The sequence below is a fragment of the Protopterus annectens genome, chromosome 6.part0 (genome assembly GCF_019279795.1).
Source record: "Protopterus annectens isolate FY-2018-M chromosome 6.part0, PAN1.0, whole genome shotgun sequence".
NCBI classification, from domain to species: domain Eukaryota; kingdom Metazoa; phylum Chordata; order Ceratodontiformes; family Protopteridae; genus Protopterus; species Protopterus annectens.
The window spans coordinates 1,188,868,312-1,188,894,570 of record NC_056737.1 but is presented as its reverse complement, the minus strand read 5'-3'; the positions used below and the strand labels follow the sequence as shown (position 1 = coordinate 1,188,894,570).

Here is a 26,259-nt window from a genome sequence, read left to right as displayed (position 1 = left end):
ACTTGGCCACGAAAAACTTTTCTTAAAAACACTAAGAACAGCTGTACACATGTAAAAGCCAAACAATATAAAAAGCTGGTGTATTTAAATAGTTCAGTACCTTTTCCTTGAGTAATGCCAAGGTGAAGCACAGTCCCAGGTGTAAACTGTCAGCACACTGCCATGAAAGTTCCAATGAGTGACTGAAGAAGCATCCACATTGGGTCTAACAGTCAAAATAACCACATGGTAGCAAATTCAAAGAGGCAAGTTGCTTTTAAGAAGTTAGTCCAGCAAAGGTGCTTCTTTAAGTTGTAGAACTTCTTTCACGTTGTAAAAACCAACAGGTAGATGAAACCAAACAGGAAAAAGTACTTGTACACTTGAAGTTCTTCAAACAAAATCGCTGGTGAAAAGAAAAGTCTATTTCTTACCCCAAGTGTAAACTGTCAGCACACTGCCATGAAAGTTCCAATGAAGTGACTGAAAAAGCATCCACATTGAGTCAAGTCAAACCAGCCACATGGTAGCAAATTCAAAGAGGCAAGTTGCTTTTCAAAAGTTAGTCCAGAAAAAGTGCTTCTTTAAATTGTAGAACTTCTTTCACATTGTAGAAACCAACAAGTAGATGAAACCAAACAGAAGAAAGTACTTGTAAAGCACTTTTCGTTCACTTCAATAACTGAACTTCCTCAGACAAGTTTTTAATGATTTGTCACAGTTTAAAAAGAGCTCCTTTTGGTTAATTAACCTATCAGAGCTGACAATTATTTAATGCACCCAGTAAATTTAAAGTTATAGTACCTAAAATTCACAACAGTATCTCAAATATTAAAGGCTGTATCCTTAGGTTACACTAGACTGTGTTAATGTGAATCAGAAGTTAATATACAAAGTTGTATTCCCACCAATAGTACCCAACATTCGTTCTCTATCTTTGTTTAGTTGTACCTGTAAGACAAAGTTCAGGTTACAAAACCTATTATAGTATGAAATGCAAAATCCCAAAGTTGTGTAAAAGTCCACTGTAAAAAACAGTCTTATTGGAATCTGCAAAACTAAACACAAGTAGAATAGTTTAACTTGTGTGTACATATATACACTCAACTTTATTTACTAATATGAATGGGAAAACTGTACTCTCAGTGTTCAGTCCCTTTGTTGTCACATAGTAAGTAATTAATGGAAGCTCCAAAAGTAAACATGTATATAAATGTGCCCCATTATCTGTATAAACTTTTAATTTTTAGTATACAAGCTATACTGCAACTGTCATTTAAGCCAGGTTCCTGGTGCGCATTCAACCTAAATTGCCAGTTTAATTCACTTTTTTCTAACAAAAGTTTTATTAAGCATACATCAGTTGCATTTTTGTTCCCTATAGTACTTGCAACCTGTGAAATAATTCTGAATTTAAAGAAGTGGCCTGCCCTTCATTCACAATGTTGTGCTAGTGCATTATTAGTGTTCTTTTTACTAATGGCGTATATGTGTTCATATATCCGGTCCCGCAACCTACGGTCGGTTTTGCCCACATAGAATGCTTGACAACATTGGCATTCTGCAAGGTAGACCACACTTTTAGTGTTACAGTTGTATGTACCCCTAGTGAAAAATGTCTCACTCCTGATTTTAAAATAGTTCCCAGTAACTATGTACTTGCATTGGTTACAGCTACCACACCTACGTGTGCCTCCGGTCCTTTGTTATTGTAGTCGTAGTTCCTTTTTTCCAAAAGCTGTTTAATATTTTTTCCTTTTCTGAAACTAATACAGGGGTATTCCCCAATTTTATCAAAAATCTCCTTATTTAAAGAAAGGTAGTACCAACATTTACTCACCACTCTTTGTATGTCACTAGCTATAGGTGTGTATGTAAAAGTAAATGCTAGCTGGTATTTACTTGAATTAACCTTACCTTCCCCTATTAAATTTACTTTTGTACATCCAGTATTGGATGTATTAAGTTCACCATCTACAGGAGGTAATTCCACTGTACTGCCCATGGTGTTATTAAATGATGTGAGACAGTTAAGAATAGGTCTATAAGTCCCTGTAGTTCTTTTTCTTATAACCTCCTCAAAAATATCCTTCAAAAAGTATCCAGGGTACCCCCTACGTGTAAACATTTGGAAAAGAAGGTCCATTTCCTGCTCAAAGTCCTCCTCAGATGTCACCATCCTAGCTGCTCTCACTAATCGGCCTTTAACCACGGATTTTTTCTGATATAGTGGGTGTTCGCTAGAAAAATGTAAAAAGGACTTTGAGTAAGTGGCCTTTCCATAGATCTTAGCAGTATACCTCCTATTCATTGTATCTTTACGCAGGTCAATATCCAACATGTTAATCCCACACTCTTGGTAGTTGTGTGTAAATTTAAGACCACTGTGAGGATGCACTGGTAGACAGGCTTAAACAGTTTGACTATAAACTGTTTAAAATGAAAAAATTACAGTTAGAAGTGAATTATTTAAACAAATGTATTAAGGAAAAAGTGGTCCCTAAGGGACTTAGACATTGTATTTATCCATCTGGACTGACAGAGGGGTCCCAGTTTCATAGGGACTTGATTGACTAGTTCAACAGACAAGGTTTAGAATTATTACACACAATGGTCAAACATTATGAATTATCAATTAAGGAACTAACAAATGAAATTAAGTTACTAGAGGAGGTCATTAAACAGGATGTGTTTTTTCCTCATTTTCAATATGACTATGACAGGTCATTTGTTACTATTGCACACCAACTAGAAAAGCTTAGGACTGTGAAGATTGGTAAATTGCAAAGGGACCTAAAAGCATATAGGGAGGGGTACGCATACAAGAAGCCACCTAACCAACAACCGTATACTGGAAGGAGAGGCACCCAAGGGAGGTTCAACCGAAATGAAGGGGAAACACAAGCAAAGGAAACACACACTATAGGTCGAAATAACATGGGCAGTTATGCTGAGGTTACTAACAGCCTACCTTATGAAGACACAATTTTGGAAGGAAACTCTAATGGGAGTGAAAACATGGGACAACAAGTGGTTCGTCCAAAAAATACATATAACTTTAACCCTAATACAAATTGTGAAAATACTGAACATGAATTAAATCAACATTCAAAAAACTACAAGGGGAGGGGGGAACAGCTGGACACCCAAAACACAGTATCAGCCTCAAAGGAGATACAATACTCGAAGTTATGTGAACAGGAACTGAAACCATGTGTTTTAGTCACAAATAAGGAAAAAGATTTTACAATCTATAATTATACTTCATTTACTTTAGAACCGGAATTGGTTGACCTTTTGGCCAAGGGTTTCACTTTTATTCCTATCGATAGGTGCAATATTGCAGACCTCTTGGTGGATTTGAAACTTTTTACTAGGAAATTAAACCTTACTGTTTTATTTGGTAACTCTTCTTATAGCAATAACGAACTGAAAGTCACTAGTACTTACAACCCACCTATACATCCTTTCATTGGTTTGTTTGAAGTAATGTGTGAAAATGAAATCAGAGAGGTGGTCTGTAACTTCAATAAACAAAGGTGGACTAGCAATATTACCACTAAAGAAAGGGACTTATTTACATCCTTTTGTAAACTTCCCATTAGGGCTATGAAGCCAGATAAGGGAGGTGGCCTTCTTGTTATGCATAAGGCTCACTATACTAAGAAGATGACTACTATTTTGGAAAAAGAGACATACGAAGAAGTTAGCATTAATGAGATGAATATTGCTTACAACAAGATTAAGATGTTCCTAAATGACTTGTTCATAGATGGACTAATTGACACTAAAATATTAAACTACCTAACCCTTCTTGCCCCAAGAACACCACAAATGTTTGGAATACCTAAGATCCATAAAGACATACAGGACCCCCCACTTAGATCCTTAGTGGACGGTAGACAGTCAATTACTTACCCATGTTCAAAATTGGCAGACACAATTTTGACCAAATACGTACAAAAAGAGAACCAAATTTGTAAGGATTCTTGGTCATTTTTAGAAGAAATAAATGGAATTAAATATGAGGAGGACTACAACTTTTTATCAATGGATGTCTGTGATTTATATTCCAGCATTCCTCATAACACTGGAGTGGAATGGGTAACCGAACACATGAGGTCTAAGGGAGCACCCGACAATGAAACCTTACTGGTTGAACAACTTTTAGACATCATTTTGCAAAACAACTATTTACAATTTGATGGTTAGGTATACTTACAAAAAATCGGAGTAGCTATGGGGACACCTACAGGGGCTAGTTTTGCTAACCTGGTCATGGCATATTGGGAGACTAATTTTGCCTTTAACCATGAGTACTTTAGAAAGGTAAAGGTTTACAAGAGATTTTTAGATGACATTTTTCTCCTATTCAAGGGTGACCAGAGAGAAGCGGAGAAAATTGTGGAATACCTCAACAACACAACCCCCTTTCTTAAATTTACACACAACTACCAAGAGTGTGGGATTAACTTTTTGGATATTGACCTGCATAAAGATACAATGAATAGGAGGTATACTGCTAAGATCTATAGAAAGGCCACTTACTCAAAGTCCTTTTTACATTTTTCTAGCGAACACCCACTATATCAGAAAAAATCCGTGGTTAAAGGCCAATTAGTGAGAGCAGCTAGGATGGTGACATCTGAGGAGGACTTTGAGCAGGAAATGGACCTTCTTTTCCAAATGTTTACACGTAGGGGGTACCCTGGATACTTTTTGAAGGATATTTTTGAGGAGTTTATAAGAAAAAGAACTACAGGGACTTATAGACCTATTCTTAATTGTCTCACATCATTTAATAACACCATGGGCAGTACAGTGGAACTAACTCCTGTAGATGGTGAACTTAATACATCCAATACTGGATGTACAAAAGTAAATTTAATAGGGGAAGGTAAGGTTAATTCAAGTAAATACCAGCTAGCATTTACTTTTACATACACACCTATAGCTAGTGACATACAAAGAGTGGTGAGTAAATGTTGGTACTACCTTTCTTTAAATAAGGAGATTTTTGATAAAATTGGGGAATACCCCTGTATTAGTTTCAGAAAAGGAAAAAATATTAAACAGCTTTTGGAAAAAAGGAACTACGACTACAATAACAAAGGACCGGGAGGCACACGTAGGTGTGGTAGCTGTAACCAATGCAAGTACATAGTTACTGGGAACTATTTTAAAATCAGGAGTGAGACATTTTTCACTAGGGGTACATACAACTGTAACACTAAAAGTGTGGTCTACCTTGCAGAATGCCAATGTTGTCAAGCATTCTATGTGGGCAAAACCGACCGTAGGTTGCGGGACCGGATATATGAACACACATACGCCATTAGTAAAAAGAACACTAATAATGCACTAGCACAACATTGTGAATGAAGGGCAGGCCACTTCTTTAAATTCAGAATTATTTCACAGGTTGCAAGTACTATAGGGAACAAAAATGCAACTGATGTATGCTTAATAAAACTTTTGTTAGAAAAAAGTGAATTAAACTGGCAATTTAGGTTGAATGCGCACCAGGAACCTGGCTTAAATGACAGTTGCAGTATAGCTTGTATACTAAAAATTAAAAGTTTATACAGATAATGGGGCACATTTATATACATGTTTACTTTTGGAGCTTCCATTAATTACTTACTATGTGACAACAAAGGGACTGAACACTGAGAGTACAGTTTTCCCATTCATATTAGTAAATAAAGTTGAGTGTATATATGTACACACAAGTTAAACTATTCTACTTGTGTTTAGTTTTGCAGATTCCAATAAGACTGTTTTTTACAGTGGACTTTTTACACAACTTTGGGATTTTGCATTTCATACTATAATAGGTTTTGTAACCTGAACTTTGTCTTACAGGTACAACTAAACAAAGATAGAGAACGAATGTTGGGTACTATTGGTGGGAATACAACTTTGTATATTAACTTCTGATTCACATTAACACAGTCTAGTGTAACCTAAGGATACAGCCTTTAATATTTGAGATACTGTTGTGAATTTTAGGTACTATAACTTTAAATTTACTGGGTGCATTAAATAATTGTCAGCTCTGATAGGTTAATTAACCAAAAGGAGCTCTTTTTAAACTGTGACAAATCATTAAAAACTTGTCTGAGGAAGTTCAGTTATTGAAGTGAACGAAAAGTGCTTTACAAGTACTTTCTTCTGTTTGGTTTCATCTACTTGTTGGTTTCTACAATGTGAAAGAAGTTCTACAATTTAAAGAAGCACTTTTTCTGGACTAACTTTTGAAAAGCAACTTGCCTCTGAATTTGCTACCATGTGGCTGGTTTGACTGTTTGACTCAATGTGGATGCTTTTTCAGTCACTCCATTGGAACTTTCATGGCAGTGTGCTGACAGTTTACACTTGGGGTAAGAAATAGACTTTTCACCAGCGATTTTGTTTGAAGAACTTCAAGTGTACAAGTACTTTTTCCTGTTTGGTTTCATCTACCTGTTGGTTTTTACAACGTGAAAGAAGTTCTACAACTTAAAGAAGCACCTTTGCTGGACTAACTTCTTAAAAGCAACTTGCCTCTTTGAATTTGCTACCATGTGGTTATTTTGACTGTTTGACCCAATGTGGATGCTTCTTCAGTCACTCCATTGGAACTTTCATGGCAGTGTGCTGACAGTTTACACCTGGGACTGTGCTTCACCTTGGCATTACTCAAGGAAAAGGTACTGAACTATTTAAATACACCAGCTTTTTATATTGTTTGGCTTTTACATGTGTACAGCTGTTCTTAGTGTTTTTAAGAAAAGGTTTTTTCGTGGCCAAGTGTGCTTTGACTTGATGGACTTACACACAGTGTGTAAACACACCAGCTAGTTTTATATAAACTTTTTGAAAACTCACTTGAAACGTTTGGTATTTGTTCACCTGTATTACCAGTACAACAAGGAAGTACCAAGTTTTTAAGGTGGCTTACTGTGATGTAAAACCTTTTGGGTTACCTTGAGCTAACTTTTTTATAACTAATAAAGACTGTTTCATCCTACCACGGAGCCAGGTGGTTTTTGTTCATAGTTGGTGATGTTTATTGGTGGATTTCGTTAATAATCACAAAACACAAACTTACTTACAAAGTCATAGCTAGTCATCCTGTTGTATATAACACAAGGTAATTTACAATCATTTACAACTATTTACAAAACTTCAGCCAGTAGCCTAGCACAGATAAAAATATCTAATATCCTCACCCCCCTCCAAAGACTCAAGCTAGATTTTTAAGTGATCCTGGAAGATCGTAGCTTGAGAAAAAATGGGGTTGACTGAAAATGTATAAACCCACATCCGGTCTTCAGAATCCCTCTGCACTGACATTGCTGTCATCTGGACTGGCTAACACAGGAGGGATCCTCTTAAAGCTTTTTTAAGTTTTTGGAATGCCTGCTAGCAATCTGCAGTCCACACTACTTTATCTGGCTTGTTTTTCCTTATTAGCTCAGTAAGGGGTACAGCTATTATACTAAAGTTGGGCACAACTTTCCTATTGTGCCCCGCTGTCCCTAGGAAAGCTCTCACTTGCTTTTTGGTAACAAGGACAGACCACACCTGAATGGCTTCCACTTTGGCAGGTTCTGGCCTAATCTTATCACTCTCTACTCTATGTCTAAGGTAGGAGACCTCCACCATACCCACCTGACATCTTAATGCTTAACCCTGCCTTTTTAATTTATAGGTTCATAGATTCATAGATTCATACTAAGCTAACTGCCCTTGTGAGCCATTTTAAGCCTAGCCAATTATCCCTTGTGAGACTCAAACCCTGCACCTTGTGTTTGTAAGGCAAACACCTTAACCATTAGGCCACCCTCCCAACCCCTTACCTAAGACCTCCCTGACATGTTGAAAGGTGCTCTTGCCAGGAATGACTGCAAATGGCAACATCATCCAAATAAGTTGGAGCATAATCTCCTGCTCCTGCCAAGATATGATCTACTAATTTCTGGAAGGTTGATGAGGCATTCATCATCCCAAAAGGCATCCTTGTAAAGTCATATAATGCAAAAGGTGTTACAATAACTTACTTCTCTCTAGCAATGTGAATCAAGGGCATCTGCTACCATCCTTTGGTCATTTCAATAGTGGTCAGCCTCACCACCAACATCTCCTGTATCTCCTCCTTCAAAGTGTGTTTGTCTTGCTCAGTCACCCTATAAGGAGCTTAATAGGCCTTTGGGGTCATGTATCCACATGGTACTGCACTAGGTTAGTACACCCAGGTTTCCCAGTGAACATGCCCCTAAATTCCCTTAACACTGCTCATAATTCTTTAACCTGAATAGGGGATACAGTAGCTTCTGAGATTGCTACCTATCCCACAGAAGTATCAGTCTGAGCCTCACTGAGAAGGCCAGTTACCAGATCTCCCTCCTACTGCCATCCACTGGGAATACTCAGCACCAGGGCCTCCCTATTGTGATAAGGATTCATCATGCTAACACAGTACATCTTATGTCCCTGCCTCCTGCCTACTAAGTTTACCATGTAGTTAATATCACCAGCTTTCCTTACCACTTTGAAGGATCCCTCCTAAGCTGTCTGCAGCTTATTGTGTCTGACAGGAATGAGCACCATAACCTTTTTCCCCACAGTATATTCTCGAGTTAAGCATCGCTGTCATACCAAACTTTTTTTCTGCTGTTGGGCTACTGCTAGGTTCTCCTGGACCAAACCAATGAGCTCCCTAATCCTTGTCCTGATGTTTAGGACATACACCACAGCAGACTCCTTGTGTGATTCATGCTCACCCTCCCACTCATGGCAAATTAAATCTAAAGTCCCCCTCACCTTTTGCCCATACTGCAATTCAAATGGTGAAAAGCCTGTAGATTCCTGAGGTACCTATCTGGAGGCAAATAATAAATGGGGCAAATATTTGTGCCACTCCCTTTTAAACTGATCTGCAAATGCCCGTAACCTTGTCTTTAATGTAGAGTTTAACCTCTTCACATGACCATTAGTGTGGGGATGAAAGGGTGGTTTTTAGAGGCTTTACTCCACAATGCTTCCACAGACAAGCCAGCAGTTCTGACATGAAATTGGCACTCATTCAGTACCTCCCTTGGAAAACCTACACTACTGAATTTCTAATAAGGCATTTGCCACTTTCTCTGCCTCAATGGATGACAGAGCCACTGCCTCAGGGTATCTGGTAGCATAATCCACCAGCACCAGGATGTACTACTCTTCAGTAGAAATTGAAGTACTCAAAGGCCATACAATATTCATGGCATTCAACCGCAGAAAAAGGCATCAATGGAGCCTTGAACTTGTCTCCCACCTTGTCTATCTTTTGGAACTGCTCACATGTCCTGCAATACTCCTTTATATCTTTTGAAATCACAGCCCAATAAAAGTTTTGCATAATGTCTCTTAGAATGCTTTATGGCCTGCAAAAAGAATGTCCTGGGCTATGGCTAGAAGTGCCAGATTGTAGGATCCGAGTACTACCAACTGCTGTATTACCTCACCCTCTAGCCCTCCCTCAGGGGTCTACTCTCTATACGGGAACCCTTTGTCCCAGTATACAGTTTCCCCTGCCTCCTTAGCTACCTCCCTCAAGCCTCATGAGGTAGGGTCTGAAAGCTGTTTGTGCCATAACTCTACTTTACAGACCCCTCCCACACAAAGCCTGGTATCTTTGGTCAGTGATGCCTGACTGTCAGCCTGCATATTATCACTCAGCTCTGTCATCGCAGCCACCATGTCCATGGGATCACCAGTCCCTGCCAACAGCTGTGGTTCACCTTCAGGCTCACTGCTACAAGGTAGCACCCTCCCTGAAGTAACATCACCAGCTCCATCTTCAGGCATAAGATCTGTCTGGGTCTCCCTCAGGCTACCAGACCTACGTGCCTGTCTCCAAGCTTGACTGTGTGTCAAAATCATTCCCTATTAAGACATCTGCAGGGATATCCTCAGACACACCTATCTGCTTGTTCCCTTCTCCACCCTCCAAGTCAGGATGAACCCTGTCCAAAGGAATTTGGAATGGAGTCTCACCCAAAGCTCTGACTGGAGTGGCTTGCCCAAGAAAGTACTACTCCTCCTTAACCCCTGCAGGCCTCACAATGGTTATATCAGAAGCTGTGTCTCTCTTAGTAGTGGTCTGTCTTCCATCCAGTAAGATAATATACAAATTTTGGTGGTAACTTGGCATGTCTGTTTCCAGACAACTTATGAGTGGCATTCTGTCATTCCCACCTGCTGGCCCCCTCAGCGTTTGATTCTCGTCTTGCTTCAATCGACATCTGCATGCTATACGGCCACTCTGATTACACCTGAAACATCTTATCCCTGATCCTGACCATGTGCTTAAACTAGTGGCTTCCCCTGTTACTGGTGACTCTGTTGGAGTGGTTTATGCTGCCTCCCATGGGTTCTATTAGGTTCATGTGCAGAACTGGGTATCCCTTTCTTATGCAGTGCCATCTTGCTTGCCAAGGAGACCATCCCCTTTTCTCCACAACTCATTTGCAGAGTTACACTCTCTGTCTGTTAACCAGATAGATACTCATGTCCTCAGGTAAAGTGCTGCGAGCTTGTTCCCTCACCAAAAGGTCTGTCATTCCTTCAAAAGTGATGGCCTGACACCCACTCATCCACCTGTGAAAGTAAGTACTTAAATCAGCAATGTAATCACATACACTTTCATCTTGCCTTGTGTCTATATTCAGCAAACTTTTTTTCTTTAGATTTCAGGAATTAATTTGAAAGTGTATGTAAACAGTATTATGCTGACCAAGCGCTCTGGGTACAGTTCCTGACCCCCTCTCCCTTACTGAATGGTAAAGCTGTAACTTTTGTTTCTAAATTGTCTAATATTGATTGTCTAGACTATAACCAATGAGTGTTTTACATGATCATAATTCAAACAATCAATATCAGACAGTTTAGCAATTACATTTACAGCTTTACCATGGAGTAAGGGGGTAAGGAACTATACCCAGAACCCTTGATCAACATTATATTTACATACCCTCTCCAATATATAAACAAAATTATCAAAGTCATCTCCCTCCCTGTACTGAGGAAAATGTTTACTGACCTTTATGGCTTCTGGGGTTTGGTCAATCCCTTCCCTATTACCTCCATGACCCTGTCAAAGGGTTAGAAGCTCCTTTTCATGAGGACACTGTTTCTCCCTCTCCTCAGGCTCCAAACATCACTGCCTCTCATTTTCTTCAGCTTCCATCTACAAACTCTGCAGTTCATGCTGATGCTGTCTCTCCTCAGCCTCCAGTTCATGCTGATGCTGTCTCTCCTCAGCCTCCAGTTCATGCTGATGCTGTTTCTCCTCAGCCTCCAGTTCACAGCTTCTGTCTACAAACTCTGTGGTTCATGCTGATGCTGATGCTGTTTCTCCTCAGCCTCCAGTTCACAGCTTCTGTCTACAAACTCTGTGGTTCATGCTGATGCTGTTTCTCCTCAGCCTCCAGTTCACAGCTTCTGTCTACAAACTCTGCGGTTCATGCTGATGCTGTCTCTCCTCAGCCTCCAGTTCATGCTGATACTGTCTCCTCAGCCTCCAGCTCATGCTCACACTGCTTCTCCTTTTCCCTCAACTCAGCTTCCAAATGTCGCAGTTCATACTGATGCTGTTTGTCTCTATACATCAGCCTCCAATTTGAGTCTCCTTAACTCAAAATGAATTTTAAAGTCCTCTGAATAAAAGCAACACTGTCTTGTCTTTGAGGACTGCTTATCCTCAACACCAAACTGGATATCCTCTGAGCTGCTGGCCTGCTCAGCAGCTGTGACTGAGATCATTGCTTCCTTAGTCAGGTTGGCATGCACCAGTCCTTTGGCTTTGCACACCTTGGCCAACTGTTTCCTCGTCAGCTTATTATAATCATCTGCTGATATCTTTGCCTGCTGTCCCTGACTAAACTGACTAAAAAATGATTAGAACTATTGTGAAATGAAACTCTGTTTATCTTGTAGCTGTCGAGAGTGCACACCTAAGTGACAAACTACCCACAGGTTACTAAAGCTCAATTAAAATCCCACATCCACCTATGAAAATAAGTGCTTAACTCAGTGATATAATCCGACACACTTTCATCTGCCTTGCGCCTATGCTCACAAAACTTTTTTTCTTTAAAATGTAGGTGTTAACTTAAAACACTCATTGGTTATAGTCCAGACAATCAATATCGGACAACTTAGAAACAGCAGTTACAGCTTTACCATTCAGTAAGGGGGGGTCAGGAACTGTATCCAGAGGCCTTGGTCAGCATAATACTGTTTACATACACTTTCAAACATATGAATTAAACTATCCAAATTATCACCTTCTGTAAACTGTGGAAGAAATTTACTGATATTTATTGCTTCTGGGGTTCAGTTATCCCCTTCCCCATTACATCCATGACCCTGGCGAAGAGTCAGCATCTACTTTTTATGTTACTGTGAAGGTATGTGAAGGCTGCCAGCCTAGCTCGACAGAATTTTGTAGATAATTCTGTGTCATTGCAAATATGAATATATCCACAGGCTTGTCTTCTTAAATGTAAGAAAACTGTGTTAAATGTTGAACATCAAAAATGTAACCACAGCGTGCTCTGCTGGAAGAAAGCTGATAAGTCAAGCATTGTATGACTGTTTGATCTCAAAGCTCGGAGCCATAATGTCTGGACTGAGGAATTCCTTCTATGGTTTTGAGACCAGAGTTAATTGCTAGATTTTACATATATAATGTATTTTATTGCTGTAGTTTCCTGGCCAGGTGCAAGATCAGATAAATGTTAATACTTTGAGTTTCTGTTAGCCTGGGAACCAGAGAAGAATGATGTAATCTAAAATGAGTCGGCAGTGATGTATTATTTTTAAGACTTTCTCAGAGAGAAAATCAGAGCATTTTGGATTTTGTCTGAACATCACTCAACAGTACTCTGCCTTTGCTCGATAGGTAAGTTTATTTAGAACTGTGATTGCCTCTTAAGAGTTAGGAATTTAGTCTAGCTGTTTTCTATATTTATGTCAGACTATTCTACTGCATTATTTTAAGCATTTTCCTGTGATTTCTGAACTCTTGACTAGCACTGTGTTGAATTGAGAAGATTTGTCTTGTGTTTTTATTTTTTATTAAATAGTTTTAAACCTTTCAACTGTGGCTGTTTTGTGTAGAGATAATTTAAGCTCTAGAGTACTTGCATGTATTTGGTGATACTGTACAATGCCAGTCCAATAAGCCTTGCTGTTCATCCACTTACTGTTTGGATAATAATATTGCACAGTATTAGACACCCTTTGGTAATGGCCTTTTTAGTAGCTGATAAGAGTAGTTGGTGGCAGTGACTACTATGTTATAGCCTGGCAGGAGGGGGCATAGCTGGAGAATCTGTGCCAGCCTTCCCCAGGAGTCTGTGTATTTGTATAAACCAAATCTCAAAGTGGAGTGTGTGAGCTACTTGGGCAGGGACACAAAGCACTGGCTGGACAGAGATGGCACTGGAGGTTAGGTTTTGGCTTGACTACTCGGCTGAGATCTGTACCCTACAGCTGTGCCAGTGGGGAGTCTTAATGGGCATCTGGAGAGAAAGGAAAAAAACAACCCCAGACTGACTGTGATCTCTGTGTGCTCTTAAGGGAAATTGTACTTTACTGTGTGTTTTGTTATCCTTCCCAATGTGGACACCCCTCACTGGTGCTAGTGCTGAGGACTGTGGCTTTTTGATTACTTAGCCAGTGAATGGGTGTCATATATTAATTGGTGGCAGTAGTGGTATAGAAACACGCATATTAATTGGTTGGCAATTGTCTTGTATTGGTGTGGATAGTGAATTACTGTAACTTGTGTACAGTGATCTCTGAAGGTGTTTTTGTACTCTAAATCAGCCACACAGTGAATATTCAGAGTTCAGATCACAATTGTTTTATTTCTTTTGTTAGCTTAGTTAGTCAGGGAGAGCAAGCAAATCAGCAGTGGAGTATGGCAAGCTGACAAGGAGCCAGTTGGCTGAGATGTGCAAGGCTAAGGGACTGGTGCATGAAAACCTGAGTAAGGCAGACATGATTGCAGCTTTGGTCACACATGCATCAGAAAAGAGCAATCGGGAGGGCGATCAGACTGGCCATGGAGATGTACAACACTCAGAGAATGGACAGCTCAACCTTTCTACAGAGGACTTAAAAATCCATCTGGAGCTAAAGAGACTTGGATTGGAGGCCAGGCATTTGGAAACAGAAGCAGCAGGGAGACTGAGATGTCTACAGGCTGATAAGAATAAGAAACTGCTACATCTGGAGGCTGAGGAAAAGGAGAGGTAGATGCAGCACAAAAAGGAGATGCTGACTCTTCACCAGTCATTGAGGTAATGGGAAGGGAGTAACCGGACCCCAGAAGCACAAAAGGACAGTAAATTTATTCCGCATTTTACAGAGGAGGATAATTTTGATAGCTTTATTCATATGTTTGAGAGGGTATGTAAACAGTATGATGTTGATCAAAGGCTCTGGGTATGGTTCCTGACCCCCTTACTCCATGGTAAAGCAGGAAATGTACTTTCTAAACTGTCAGACAATGATTTCTTAAATTATACTGATAAGTATCGTTTGTTAGAATGTTTTAAGCTAACACCTGAAGCTTATAGGAAAAAAAATTGTGAGCATAGATGCAAAGCAGATGAAAGTGTGTGTGAATGTATTGCTGAACTGAGCACTTATTTTCATAAGTGGGTGAGTGGATGTCAGGTCACCACTTTTGAAGGGCTGGCAGACCTTTTGGTGAGAACAATCCCTTAGCACTTTGCCTGATTGCTAGCTGATACACAATGTGCTACTTCAGATGAATTGGGGAAGAAGGAAGACCTATACCTAGCAAGCAGGGCATCTCTGCACAGGAAAGGGATCACCAGTACTGCTCATGGGTCTAAAGGAACCCATGGAGTGCAGCCCAGACTGCCCCAACAGAATGCCAGTAGCAGGGGAAGCCACTAGACCAGGTACACGTCCAGAACCTAGGGTTAAATGTCTTGAATGCAACCAGTGGGGTCATGTGGCATACCAATGTCCATGGAGGGAAGGTGGGGAACAAAAGGTGAGAGCCAGTAAGTGGGAAAGACATAATGCCAATAGTAGATTGTCTCGAGACAGCAGGGGTAGTCCTGATAGGGAAGGATTTTGATGAGGCAGTACTATGTGTTAATGCAGTTACATGGTAGCCTGGTGGAGACCCAGACAGACCGTATATTTGCAGCCAGGACTGGTGATGTGGTTGCTTCAGGGATGGAGCTACTCTGTAGCAGTGAGACTGAAGGTGAGCCACAGCTGCTTGTGGGTACTGATGTTCCCTTGGCAGAGTGACTGCAAATTTAGAGGTGCGTAGTAGTATCCAGGCTGACAGTTAGGCACCGTTGTCAGAGGATGCCAGACTTCCTGTGGAAGGGGAGCTTTGAAGGGTTACAAAGAGAGTTGAGACAGGCTCAGCTCTCAGACCCTACATTGCAAAGCCTGGGGCAAGTAGCTAGTGAGGCACCTGATTCTCAAAGGAAGGGAAAATCTGTATACTGGGACAGGGTTACTGTATAGAGTGGAACCCTGAGGGAGGGCTAGAAGGTGAGAGAGTACAGCAGTTGGTAGTGCCAAGAGCCTACTGTCTGGCGCTTCTAGCCATAGCCCATGATATTCCCTTTGCAGGTCATATGGGCATAAAACATACAAAGAGACGTATTATGCAGAACTTCTATTGGCGTGGAATTTCCAGAGATATAACAGGGTATTGCAGGACCTGTGATTAATGCCAAAAGGTAGGCAAGACAGGAGACAAGGTGAGAGTTCCTATGATGCTTTTGCCTGTGATTGAGGAGTCATTTCAGAGGGTAGCTATGGATATTGTGGTGCCTTGGAGTACCCCAAGTTCCACAGGGAAAAAGTATATCCTAGTGGTAGTAGACAATGTTACAAGGTACTCCGAGGCAGTGGCTTTGTCCTCCATTGAGGTAGAAAAGGTGGCAAATGCTTTAAGAGATCTTCAGCAGGGTAGGTTCCCAACAGAAATACTGACTGACCAAGGTGCCAATTTCATGCCAATCCTGCTGGCTTGTCTATAGAAGTACTGTGGGGTGAAGCACCTGAAGACCACCCTATACCATCCCCAGACTTATGATCTTGTTGAGAGATTAAACTCTACAATCAAGTCCATCCTATGGGTATTTTCAGACCAGTTTAATGGCGAGTGGGCCAAATATTTGCCCCATCTGTTTTTTGCTTACTGAGAGGTTCCCCAGGAATCCACAGGTTTTTCACCCTTTGAGTTGTATGGGCATAGGTTGAGGGGACCTCAAGATTTAATTCATGTTGAGTGGGAGGTGAGTGTGAATCTCACAAGGAGTCTGTGGAATATGTCCTAAACCTGAGGACAAGACTCAGGAAACTCATGGGCTTGGCCCGGGAGAACCTGGCAGAAACCCAACAACAGAAAAAGGCCTAGTATGACAGGGATGCTTGAGCTAGAGAGTCTGCTGTAGGGCAGCAGGTAATGGTTATTACTGTCAGACAAAACAAGCTGCAAGGAGCTTTAGTGGGACCCTGCAAGGTGGTAAGAAAGGTAAGTGATGTTATCTACATGGTAGAACTGCTAGGCAGGAGGCAGCAGCTCAAACTGTACCATGTTAACATGATGAAACCTTACCATGATAGGGAGGCCCTTGTGCTGAGTATTTGCAGTGGACTGCAGGAGGAGTCTGAGGGAGATCTGGTGACTGCTCTCCTCAGTGAGGCTTGGACTGACACCTCAGTGGAAGGGTATCCATGTCCCAGAAGAAGGGTATCAATGTCCCAGAAGCTATCTCCTACCCAGGTTCGAGAAATCCGAGCAGAGTTACAGAAGTTTGGGGACATATTTACTGGGATGCCAGGGCACAACCACCTGGTGCAGCACCAGGTGGATACAAGACCCCAAAAGCCTATTAGGGAGGCCACTTCTAGGGTGCCTGAGAGAGTCCGACTCTGAGGGAGGAGATACAGGAGATGTTGGAACTAGGGGTAATTCAAGAATCCAACAGTCATCGGGCCTCCCCAGTAGTGCTGGTGCCAAAGAAGGATGGCAGTACCAGGTTCTGTGTGGACCATAGGAAATTAAATAGTGACAGTCAGATTACCCCATGCCTAGGACAGATGAGGTCCTAGAGCAGCTGGGTGGGGATAAGTATCTTACCACCATTGATCTTACTAAGGGTTACTGGCAAGTGCCCTTGACTCCCTGTGCTAGAGAAAGGGTCAGCTTTTGTGATGCCTTGTGGCTGGTATGAGTTCACAAAGATGCCCTTTGGAATGAAAAATGTGCCAGCAATATTCCAGAGGCTGGTAGATCATATCCTAGAAGGAAAAGGAGCATTTGCTCTTGCTTACCTAGATGATATTGCCATTTACAGCCATTCCTGGGAGGAGTACTTTCAGCATGTCAAGGAAGTGCTGAGCAGACTACTGAGGGCAGGTTAACCATTAATCCCAGCAAATGTCAGGTGAGTATGGCAGAGGTCTTCTACCTGGGACATTAGAGTGGGGACTGGTATGATCAGGCCAGAATCTGCCAAAGTGGAAGCATTCAGGGATGGCTTGCACCTGTTTCCAAAAATCAGGTGAGGGCATTCTTAGGGACAGCAGGGTACTACAGAAAGTTCGTCCCCAGATATAGTACCATAGCTGCTCCCCTCACAGACCTGACAAGGAAAAACAGGCCAGATAAGGTAGTGTGGACCACAGCATGTGAGCAGGCATTCCAGAAGCTTAAAGAAGCTTTGGGAGGGCCACCTGCATTAGCTAGTCCAGGTTACAGCAAAGAATTTGCTGTGCAGGTGGATGCTTTGAACCATGGAGTGGGGGCTGTATCTAGCCAGATTTCCTCAGAGGGAGAAGAGCACCCAGTGGTATATCTCAGTTGTAGGTTTCAACCCAGGGAGGACTGCTATGGAGCTGTAGAAAACAAATGTCTAGCCATAGTGTTGGCACTGCAGAAACGTCAGCCTTATCTGCATGGAAGGAAATTCACTTTAGTTACTGATCAGAGTCCTCTAACATGGTTACACTGAGCCACCCAGCAAAATGCCAAGCTGCTAAGATGGAGCCTAGGGTTGCAAGTATATGATATGTCAGTACATCACCACAGTGGGATTAGCAATGCCAATGCAAATGGGTTCTCAAGGCAGGGAATGGGGTAAGGTATACTCAGACCTAACCCTCTCAAGCAACATTTCTTAAGGGTCACTTAAACTAGCTTGAGTTCTCTAGTGGGGGAAGATATGTGAAGGCTGCCAGCCTAGCCAGATAAAATTTTGTAGATAATTCTATGTCATTACAAATATGAATATAATCCACAGGCTTGTCTTCCTAAATGTAAGAACGCTGTGTTAAATGTTGAACTTTAAAAATGTAACCACAGTGCACTCTGCTGGAAGAAAGCTGATAAGTCAAGCATTGTATGACTGATCTCAAAGCTCGGAGCCATAATGTCTGGACTGAGGAATTCCTTCTATTTTGAGACCAGAGTTAATTGCTAGATTTTACATATATAATGCCTTTTATTGCTGTAGTTTCATGGCCAAGTGCAAGATCAAAGAAATGTTAAAACTCTGAGTTGCTGTTAGCCTGGGAACCAGTGAAGAATGATGTAATTTTAATTGAGTCAGCAGTGATGTATTATTTTTAAGACTTTCTCAGACAGAGAGAGAATCAGAGCATTTTGGATTTTGTCTGAAGAACATCACTCATCAGTACTCTGCCTTTGCTCTATATGTAAATTTATTTAGAATGGTGATTGTTCTTAGAGTTTGATAGGAATTTAGTCATATTTAGTCTAGCTGTTTTCTATATTTGTCAGACTATTCTACAGTATTATTTTAAGCATCTATCTGTGATTTCTGAACTCTTGAGTAGTACTGTGTTGAATTGAGAAGATTTGTCTTGTGTTTTTATTTATTAAATATTTTTAAACACTTCAACTGTGGCTGTTTTGTGTAGAGATAATTTAAGCTCTAGAGTACCTGCATGTATTTGGTGATACTGTACAAAGCCACTCCAATAAGTCTTGCTGTTCGTACACATTATTTGGATAATAATATTTCACAATATTAATTGGACACACTTTGGTAAGGACCTATCTAGTAGCTGATGAGTAGTTTGTGGCAGTGATTACTACCTAATAGCCAGGCAGGAGGTGGCATATCTGGAGACCCTGTGCCAGCCTGTATGTTTGTATATAAACCAAATCTCAAAGTGGTGCGTGTCAGCTACTTGGGTAGGGACAAGAAGAACTGATTAGAGAGGGCACTGGAGGTTTGGCTTGACTACTCAGCTGAGATCTATACCATATAGCTGTGCCAGTAGAGTCTTATTGGGGATCTGGAGAGAAAGGAAGAAACCAGCCCCAGACTGACTGTGATCTCCGTGTGCTCTTAAGGGAAATTGTACTTTACTGTGTGCATATTTGTTTTTCCCAATGTGGACACTCCTCACTGGTGTTAGTGGTGAGGATTGAGGCTCCTTGATTACTGGGTCAGCGCATGGGTGTCAGTTACCTCTGCCTCTTATTTTTCTTCAGCCTCCAAACATCTTTTTCTTCAGCCTTCAATTATACAGTCTCTGCTGATTTTTATTTCCAAATGTTTGGCCTCCAGTTCAAGTCTCTTTAAATGAAGATGAATGTTTAAGTCCTCCGAGGAAAATTTGAACTGTCCTTTTTCTGAGAGTTGTACATACTCAAGGCCAGTCTGGCTGTCTTCCTGGTTGCTGGTCTATGATGCAGCTGTGACTAAGGCTACAGTCATCTCTGCTTTAATCAGGTTTGCGTGCCCCAGTCCATTTGGCTTTGCACATCTCCGCCAACTGGCTCCTTGTCAGCTTGCCATAATCCTGCTCTCTGACAAATTAAGCTAACAAAAATAAATAAAACTATTGTGATGTGAGACAGAATGTCTACTGTGTGGCTGTTTGAGAGTACAAATACCTTCTTTAGTGATCACTATTTACAGGCTACTGGAGTTAAATATCCACACCACTGAATCCCAATATGTGATGTGGTGATCCCACCCCTGCCAACCAATAAATATGTGATGACCCACCACTGGACCAGTAACAAAGGAGTCTCAATCCTCACTGCTGGCACCTGTGGGGAATGCTCACTGGGAGTATAACAGGTACAAACACAGTATTTTCATATGTAGCTCTCTGCATCAAGTGCAGTTTCCCTTAAGAGCACACTCAGACTTAGTCAGTCCAGGACTGGTTTCTTCCTCTTTCTTCAGATCCCCAGTAAGACTCCTCACTGGCACAGCTATAGCATTGAATCCTTAGCCAGGGTTACAAGCCAATTTTTCCAACAGTCTCTCAGTCCAACTAGTGCTTTGTGTCTCTACCCAAGTAGCACTCTCGCACTCACACACTCACACACTCACACACTCACACACTCACACACTCACACACTCACACACTCACACACTCACACTCACTCTCGCACTCTCGCACTCTCGCACTCTCGCACTCTCACACAGATTTACTAACTATGCCCCCTTCTGGACTAACTATAAGGTAGTTACCACTACCACCAGAACCCCTTGCCAGCTACATGAAGGCCTTTAACAGAGTGTCCAATATTACTATGTAATATTAATACTAATACAAATAATATTAATACTAATACAAATGGTAGTTTGACCAAGAGCAAGGTTATTAAGAGTGGTCCCCACAGTGTCACCAAACAAATATGCAAGTACTCTAAAGACTTAAATATCTCTACACAGATCAGCTATGATGAAAGGTTTAAATATATTTAATAATACATACTAAAAGAATAAGAAAATACTAAGTATATAGTCAGTGACATCAGAGTTCAAAATTACAGGAAACATTTTAAAGCAACATTGAAGGACAGACTCAACCAAAGAAAAACAATATCTAAGCTAAGCTTCACCATATCCCTGACTGTATCTAAGATAGTTAATATTCCATAATAACTTACTTAATTAGAACAAGGCAGATGATGTGGTGAATGTTTCTTCTTGTTAGGTCCAAGGCAGAATACAGAATGCTCTGACTCTCAGACTTCTCAAAATACTATCTAAAATATTACTGCTGGGATAGCTTGCAGGATGACATAATTTCTGGTCATCTGACTTCTAGTTCTCATGCAAACCCCATTGCTGGCAGTTGGCAGGACTTAGCACCTTCCTGTAAAAATACACACACAAGGACTTTGTTCAGATCTGTTGAGCTTCTGGAGGTCATAAAACAATTAAACACTTACACTCTTACCGAGTGGCAATTAGTTTACCTGAAAGACAGTACAGAAGGTTTCCTAGTACAGACTTTGTGTCTCTGGCTACATTGAAACATATGAGAGCATCTTTATGGCCTAGTCTATAAAGTGATATAGTTTCAGATATTTTTATAAAGTTTGCTGGAATGAGGTTGACCCTCCAGTTTCCTCTGTTAAAACACATACTTTTAAATGGTTACAATAGTGCATGGACATTTCTGTTCTCTCCGGTAAGGCACACTGTGCATGCATTTCAAACACAAGCACTTTACAAATTCCTTTTCAAGACAAATATCTGTACAAATCAGTTTGATATACACATGACATGCAGTTCTAATGCATTTGAAACACCAGCATCTTGTATGACCCACATTTCTCTAATACATTTGCAATGCAAGCATCTTGTATAAATCAATTTGATAGTCACAAATGATGTATAATTATTTACAAAATTCCATCTAGCTGTGCTGGCAGTACATTTTTTAATCACAGCTTCATTTCCCAAAATTCTATGCACATGATGCAAACAATTAGTTTCCAATGCTGTTTTCACGTGTCATATTTATATAATACCATTTTATGTAATACCATCTCCAAACTATGGAACACTATCCCAGAAATAAAATTAAACTATTGGTCAAACTTAGACTTTAAAAGCAGCCTCAGTCAACATCTCAGTGTCTCATGGTCCTGCTCATGCTCTGTACCAGGTTGATACTTTCATGATCTCTGAATGGCTCTGCTTCAAACATGGACTTAGACCTCCATACATAACCACATCTCCGACCTTCCCTAATATACACTTCTACACCGCTCACTAATGTAAAACTCTCCATTCACTTGGCACTTTCTTTTCTTTCAATCCCTTATAATAGTCCTACCTAGTTCCACCTCTGTCTCTAACTCAACCTCCTAAAATTATTTCTTATGTTTTTCTACTAAGGCAAATGATTTAAAACATAAATGTATTTAAGAAACTGTTAATACAATGTCTTTAAGTCAACATCTATATTGTTAAACATAATATTAATATAATATATATAATACTATAAGTGTCTGTAACTCAGGCTGTCATCACTGTTTATTGTCTAACTGTTTCAAGTAAAATAAGTAAGCAATAATGCCCAACAGGGTGTGTGTGTTAATGTGTAATTAATGCCCACCAAGGGGTGTGGCATCAGATCTCTGCATCCCTGCAAGGGTGTTAAGTACACATTAATACACACACTGGAGGGCATTATTGCACTTAGAGAATGATCTCTCTGTAAAATTGCTGTGTTTTGCTTACTTATTTTTAAGTACTTTATATATAAATATGTGTGTGTATATATATATATATATATATATATATATATATATATATATATCTGTCTGTCTATCTCTCTCTGTCTCTCTCTCTCTCTCTCTGTCTCTCTCGCCTCTCTCTGTCTCTCTCTCTGTCTCTCTCGCCTCTCTCTGTCTCTCTCTCTCACCTCTCTGTCTCTCTCTCCTCTCTGTCTCTCTCTGTCTCTCTCTGTCTCTCTACACACAAGCACCCTCCATCTGGGGGTTTTGCCCCCACACCCCTCTACTTAAATATACTAACTCCAAGGTTGCACTACAGACAAATATACAAAAATACCACCACACGCCTACATTTCCCTCGCGCACACACACATCAGTCACAACACACACTGACACACATTAAAGCCCCTAACCAACACACTTACACACAGATACTTACCTGAACTTCCACCTATCCATCCACAAACCACAACACCAGAAGCGCTACTTTAATATCTCAGAACATCGGGATTTTGAATTTCACTCTTCTGGGGTTTTGGCTATATAGTCTCCAGATTTAAAAATTTGATATTTCAAAATTTTGTGTGTGTACAGACACACGCATACACTGCTTTCTGTTTATTTTTTTGACATTCGCTAAATAGCAAAAGCACAGCTTAGCAAGTGTAAAGTAATGGTGACCATTCGTTTTCTAGCAGTCCGAGCTCTACGCCAGCTTGATATGCTGCCATGAAGCGGTGGACTCATTTTTCAGTAAGCATTACTTGTACATTAATATCATGCTGGAAAATGCTCGTTCTCCAATCAGTGTGCTGATGTACAGTAAGCCCATTCTGTAATTTGCGTTAACTCATGTAAAGAAACATTGTATCAATGAAATGTATCAGTAGCAGAGAGAGAGTTACATTTCATTAGTGTGTATTAAATGGAGCATTTCTGCCTGTTCCTTTCTTGAAAAAGGGCTCTGCCCAGTCAGATTATCGCAGTCAACAAAGGCAAATAATATCTGGTCTCCTCATTTGCATCCTGGCAGCATAGTGTGCATGTTGACACTTTTCTTGCTATGCGCCTAATGACCGCTGGACTGCTATCCACTCCTTTATGGTACCTATTATAGTAGGTTCATAGGTTGGTACTAGGGTATCGGCCCTAGGGCCTATACAAGCCTAGCCATAACAATTCCCTGGATATTTCTTCCCACAATATTTACTTCCCTGGACCTCTGTCTAGCAGGGTGACTGACGTGATCCCTGAGGTGAATTTCCTATCTCCCATCCAATCGTCAAAGTTCCTTTTGAAGAGGGCCAAGGAGGTGCTCTGCTTGACATGTATGGGCAGTCTATTCCAGAGTATGGGGAGTCTCTGTATCAGGAACCTATCCCTCCAGCATGTTTTGTTCATTGTGATGACAAGGTTTAGATCCCTGGAGTGTGTGGCTCTGAGGGAGTGGGATTTCTTTAAGTGGAGCATGTCCAACAGCTCAGGGTTTGACATGGCCTTGTATGTTAAGCAGAGATTGCCTCTAAGTAGGCAATATGCCGCAGAGTATAGCTGGAGTTTGTTTTAGATGGTCAGCATAGGGCATCTGCTTTAGGCCTGTGATTCTTTTAGTGAGTTATTTCTGCAGCCTTTCTAGATGTTGCAGATGTCTTGTGAGGTACATACCAAATGTGGCATTGTACTCTATAATGGGTCTAATGAGGGATGAGTACAGTGGGACAATGACCTCCTTTTTTCTGTATGAAAAGCCCTTAGTGATGAGGTGTACCACATAGATGGATTTCCTGACTGTTGTGGCGATTTGGTTATTGAAGGTGTCTCTCATCACACTTTCAGTGTTTAGTGTACTGCCACCTATGTGGTAATTCATGGGTACATGGTTTTTAATTATACGTTTCTTGGTGTTAAGCTTGAGCCCATGGTTCTGGCACCAAGCATCTATTTCTGTAAGGCCCTTTTGTAGAATATCCACATTTGGGTATTCAGTAATGGCTTCCAGTTTGCAGTCATCTGTGACCTTTGTTAGCCAGAGTCCCTTGGTGTTGGTCTGTACTTCAGAGAAGTAGATGCCAAACAAGAGCGGTCCCAAGACTGAGCCCTGAGATACTCCACTTGTCACTTGTCTGGAGCTGGATTTGGAGTTGGCTACTTTTACAGTCTGGGTTCTGTCAGTAAGCCAGTTGGCAACCCATCGAGTGATGTAGGGATTTATGCCAGCTTAGTAAGCTTATCTATGATTCAAGAGTGGGGGATGGTATCAAAGGCCTTGGCAAGGTCCAGATAGGCTGTGTGGACTGCCTTACCCTCGTCCACAGCTCTGGAGACTGATTCGAAGAAGTCAATCAGGTTCAGGAGACGAGCTCGACCCTTCACAAACCCAAACTGAATGGGGTCCAGTGTTTGAAGTTTTCCAGTGTCTTTGTTTATAAGTTCCATGATAATGCGTTCCATGCCCTTGCAGATCAGGCTCATCAGACTGATGGGACGGTAGTTCCCGTGATCCAAGGTGGATCCCCCCTTGTGGAGTGGGATAACTGTAGCTGTGTGCCACTCAGTGGGCATGAAGCCTGAGGTGAGGCTATGATTAATCATGATACTTAGGTGAGGTGCCAGTTCATTTTGTAGTTCATGTAGTACACAACCCAGGATGTCATCTGCTTCCATGGATGCTGTATTCTTAGCTTTGGAGAATGCGGTTTCTACCTGTGTGGCCATGATTACCAGAATTTGTCAGTCTTTTGGTATTGAGATGGGCCCTTTAGGGGGTGAGAAGGGGGTGAAGTTGGCACTAAATCGATCTGCCAGGATATTGGCAATATCCTTGGGATCAGTATATTTAATGCCATTCTGTTGCAGCTCAGAGCAGATCTGAGCATTTCCATTTAGATTCTTGACATAACTATAGAATGCCTTGTGGTTGTCTTTGGAATCTTTGGCAATTTTATTTTCGTAACTAGCTTTGGAGGATTTTATGAGGCTCTCAGCTTCTTACTGAGGCTGGTATGGGAGTTTTTTGCATCCTGGGATTTTCCTCTTTTCTGCAACAGTTTCTTCTTTCTGTTGTATAGTAGGAACTGCCTCCATGTTAGAAAGTCTGCACATTAGTCCCTCTCTGTGCATATCTGAGGTGGTAATCAGAGTAACATTTATGCCTAATTGCCCCCACTGTTTCACATACATATATTAATCATTATTTACTTATCATTCTGTTGGCATGTAGCCTACCATTTGCCATGCAACATTCTGATTTCTAAATTCCACTCTTAGTTTGCAGACATTTCTCAATTTTATTACATCATCTCTTTTAAGTCATGACACCATTATCTGTTGTGAGTCCAGTGTAACTGTGTCCTGTGGGTCTTGGTGATAATTCATAACTGGCCTAATTAGGTGACTTGCTTTAAGAGACATGGTCTCAGAACGAGTGCTGCAGAATAGATTCAGTTTAGTGTGTAACCTTAACGAGGATCCCCTCTTTGCTGTTTATGTTCTGCAAATAGCATAACAGTACAGTCCTGATATCTTCAAATGGGTTTCAACAGAAATTTCATTGACATATTCTGAACATCTATTAGATATGATAAAGTTGTAAGACTTATCCTTCTAATATATTACATAACATAAATCTAAAATTCTTTCTTATTTTGCTGTAGTATTTTTAAAATAAAATAAATAATGCACAATATGGCATGAAATAAAGACAATATTAAAGTGCTGCAATG

The 26,259-nt window shown here is 40.8% G+C and overlaps 1 protein-coding gene across 1 annotated transcript in view; it reads left to right on the top strand.

The window, feature by feature from the left end:
• LOC122803964 (arachidonate 12-lipoxygenase, 12R-type-like) overlaps nt 1–26,259 on the top strand; it is a 399,535-nt gene that overhangs the window by 216,301 nt on the left and 156,975 nt on the right. The gene's annotated exons all lie outside the window — the stretch shown is intronic.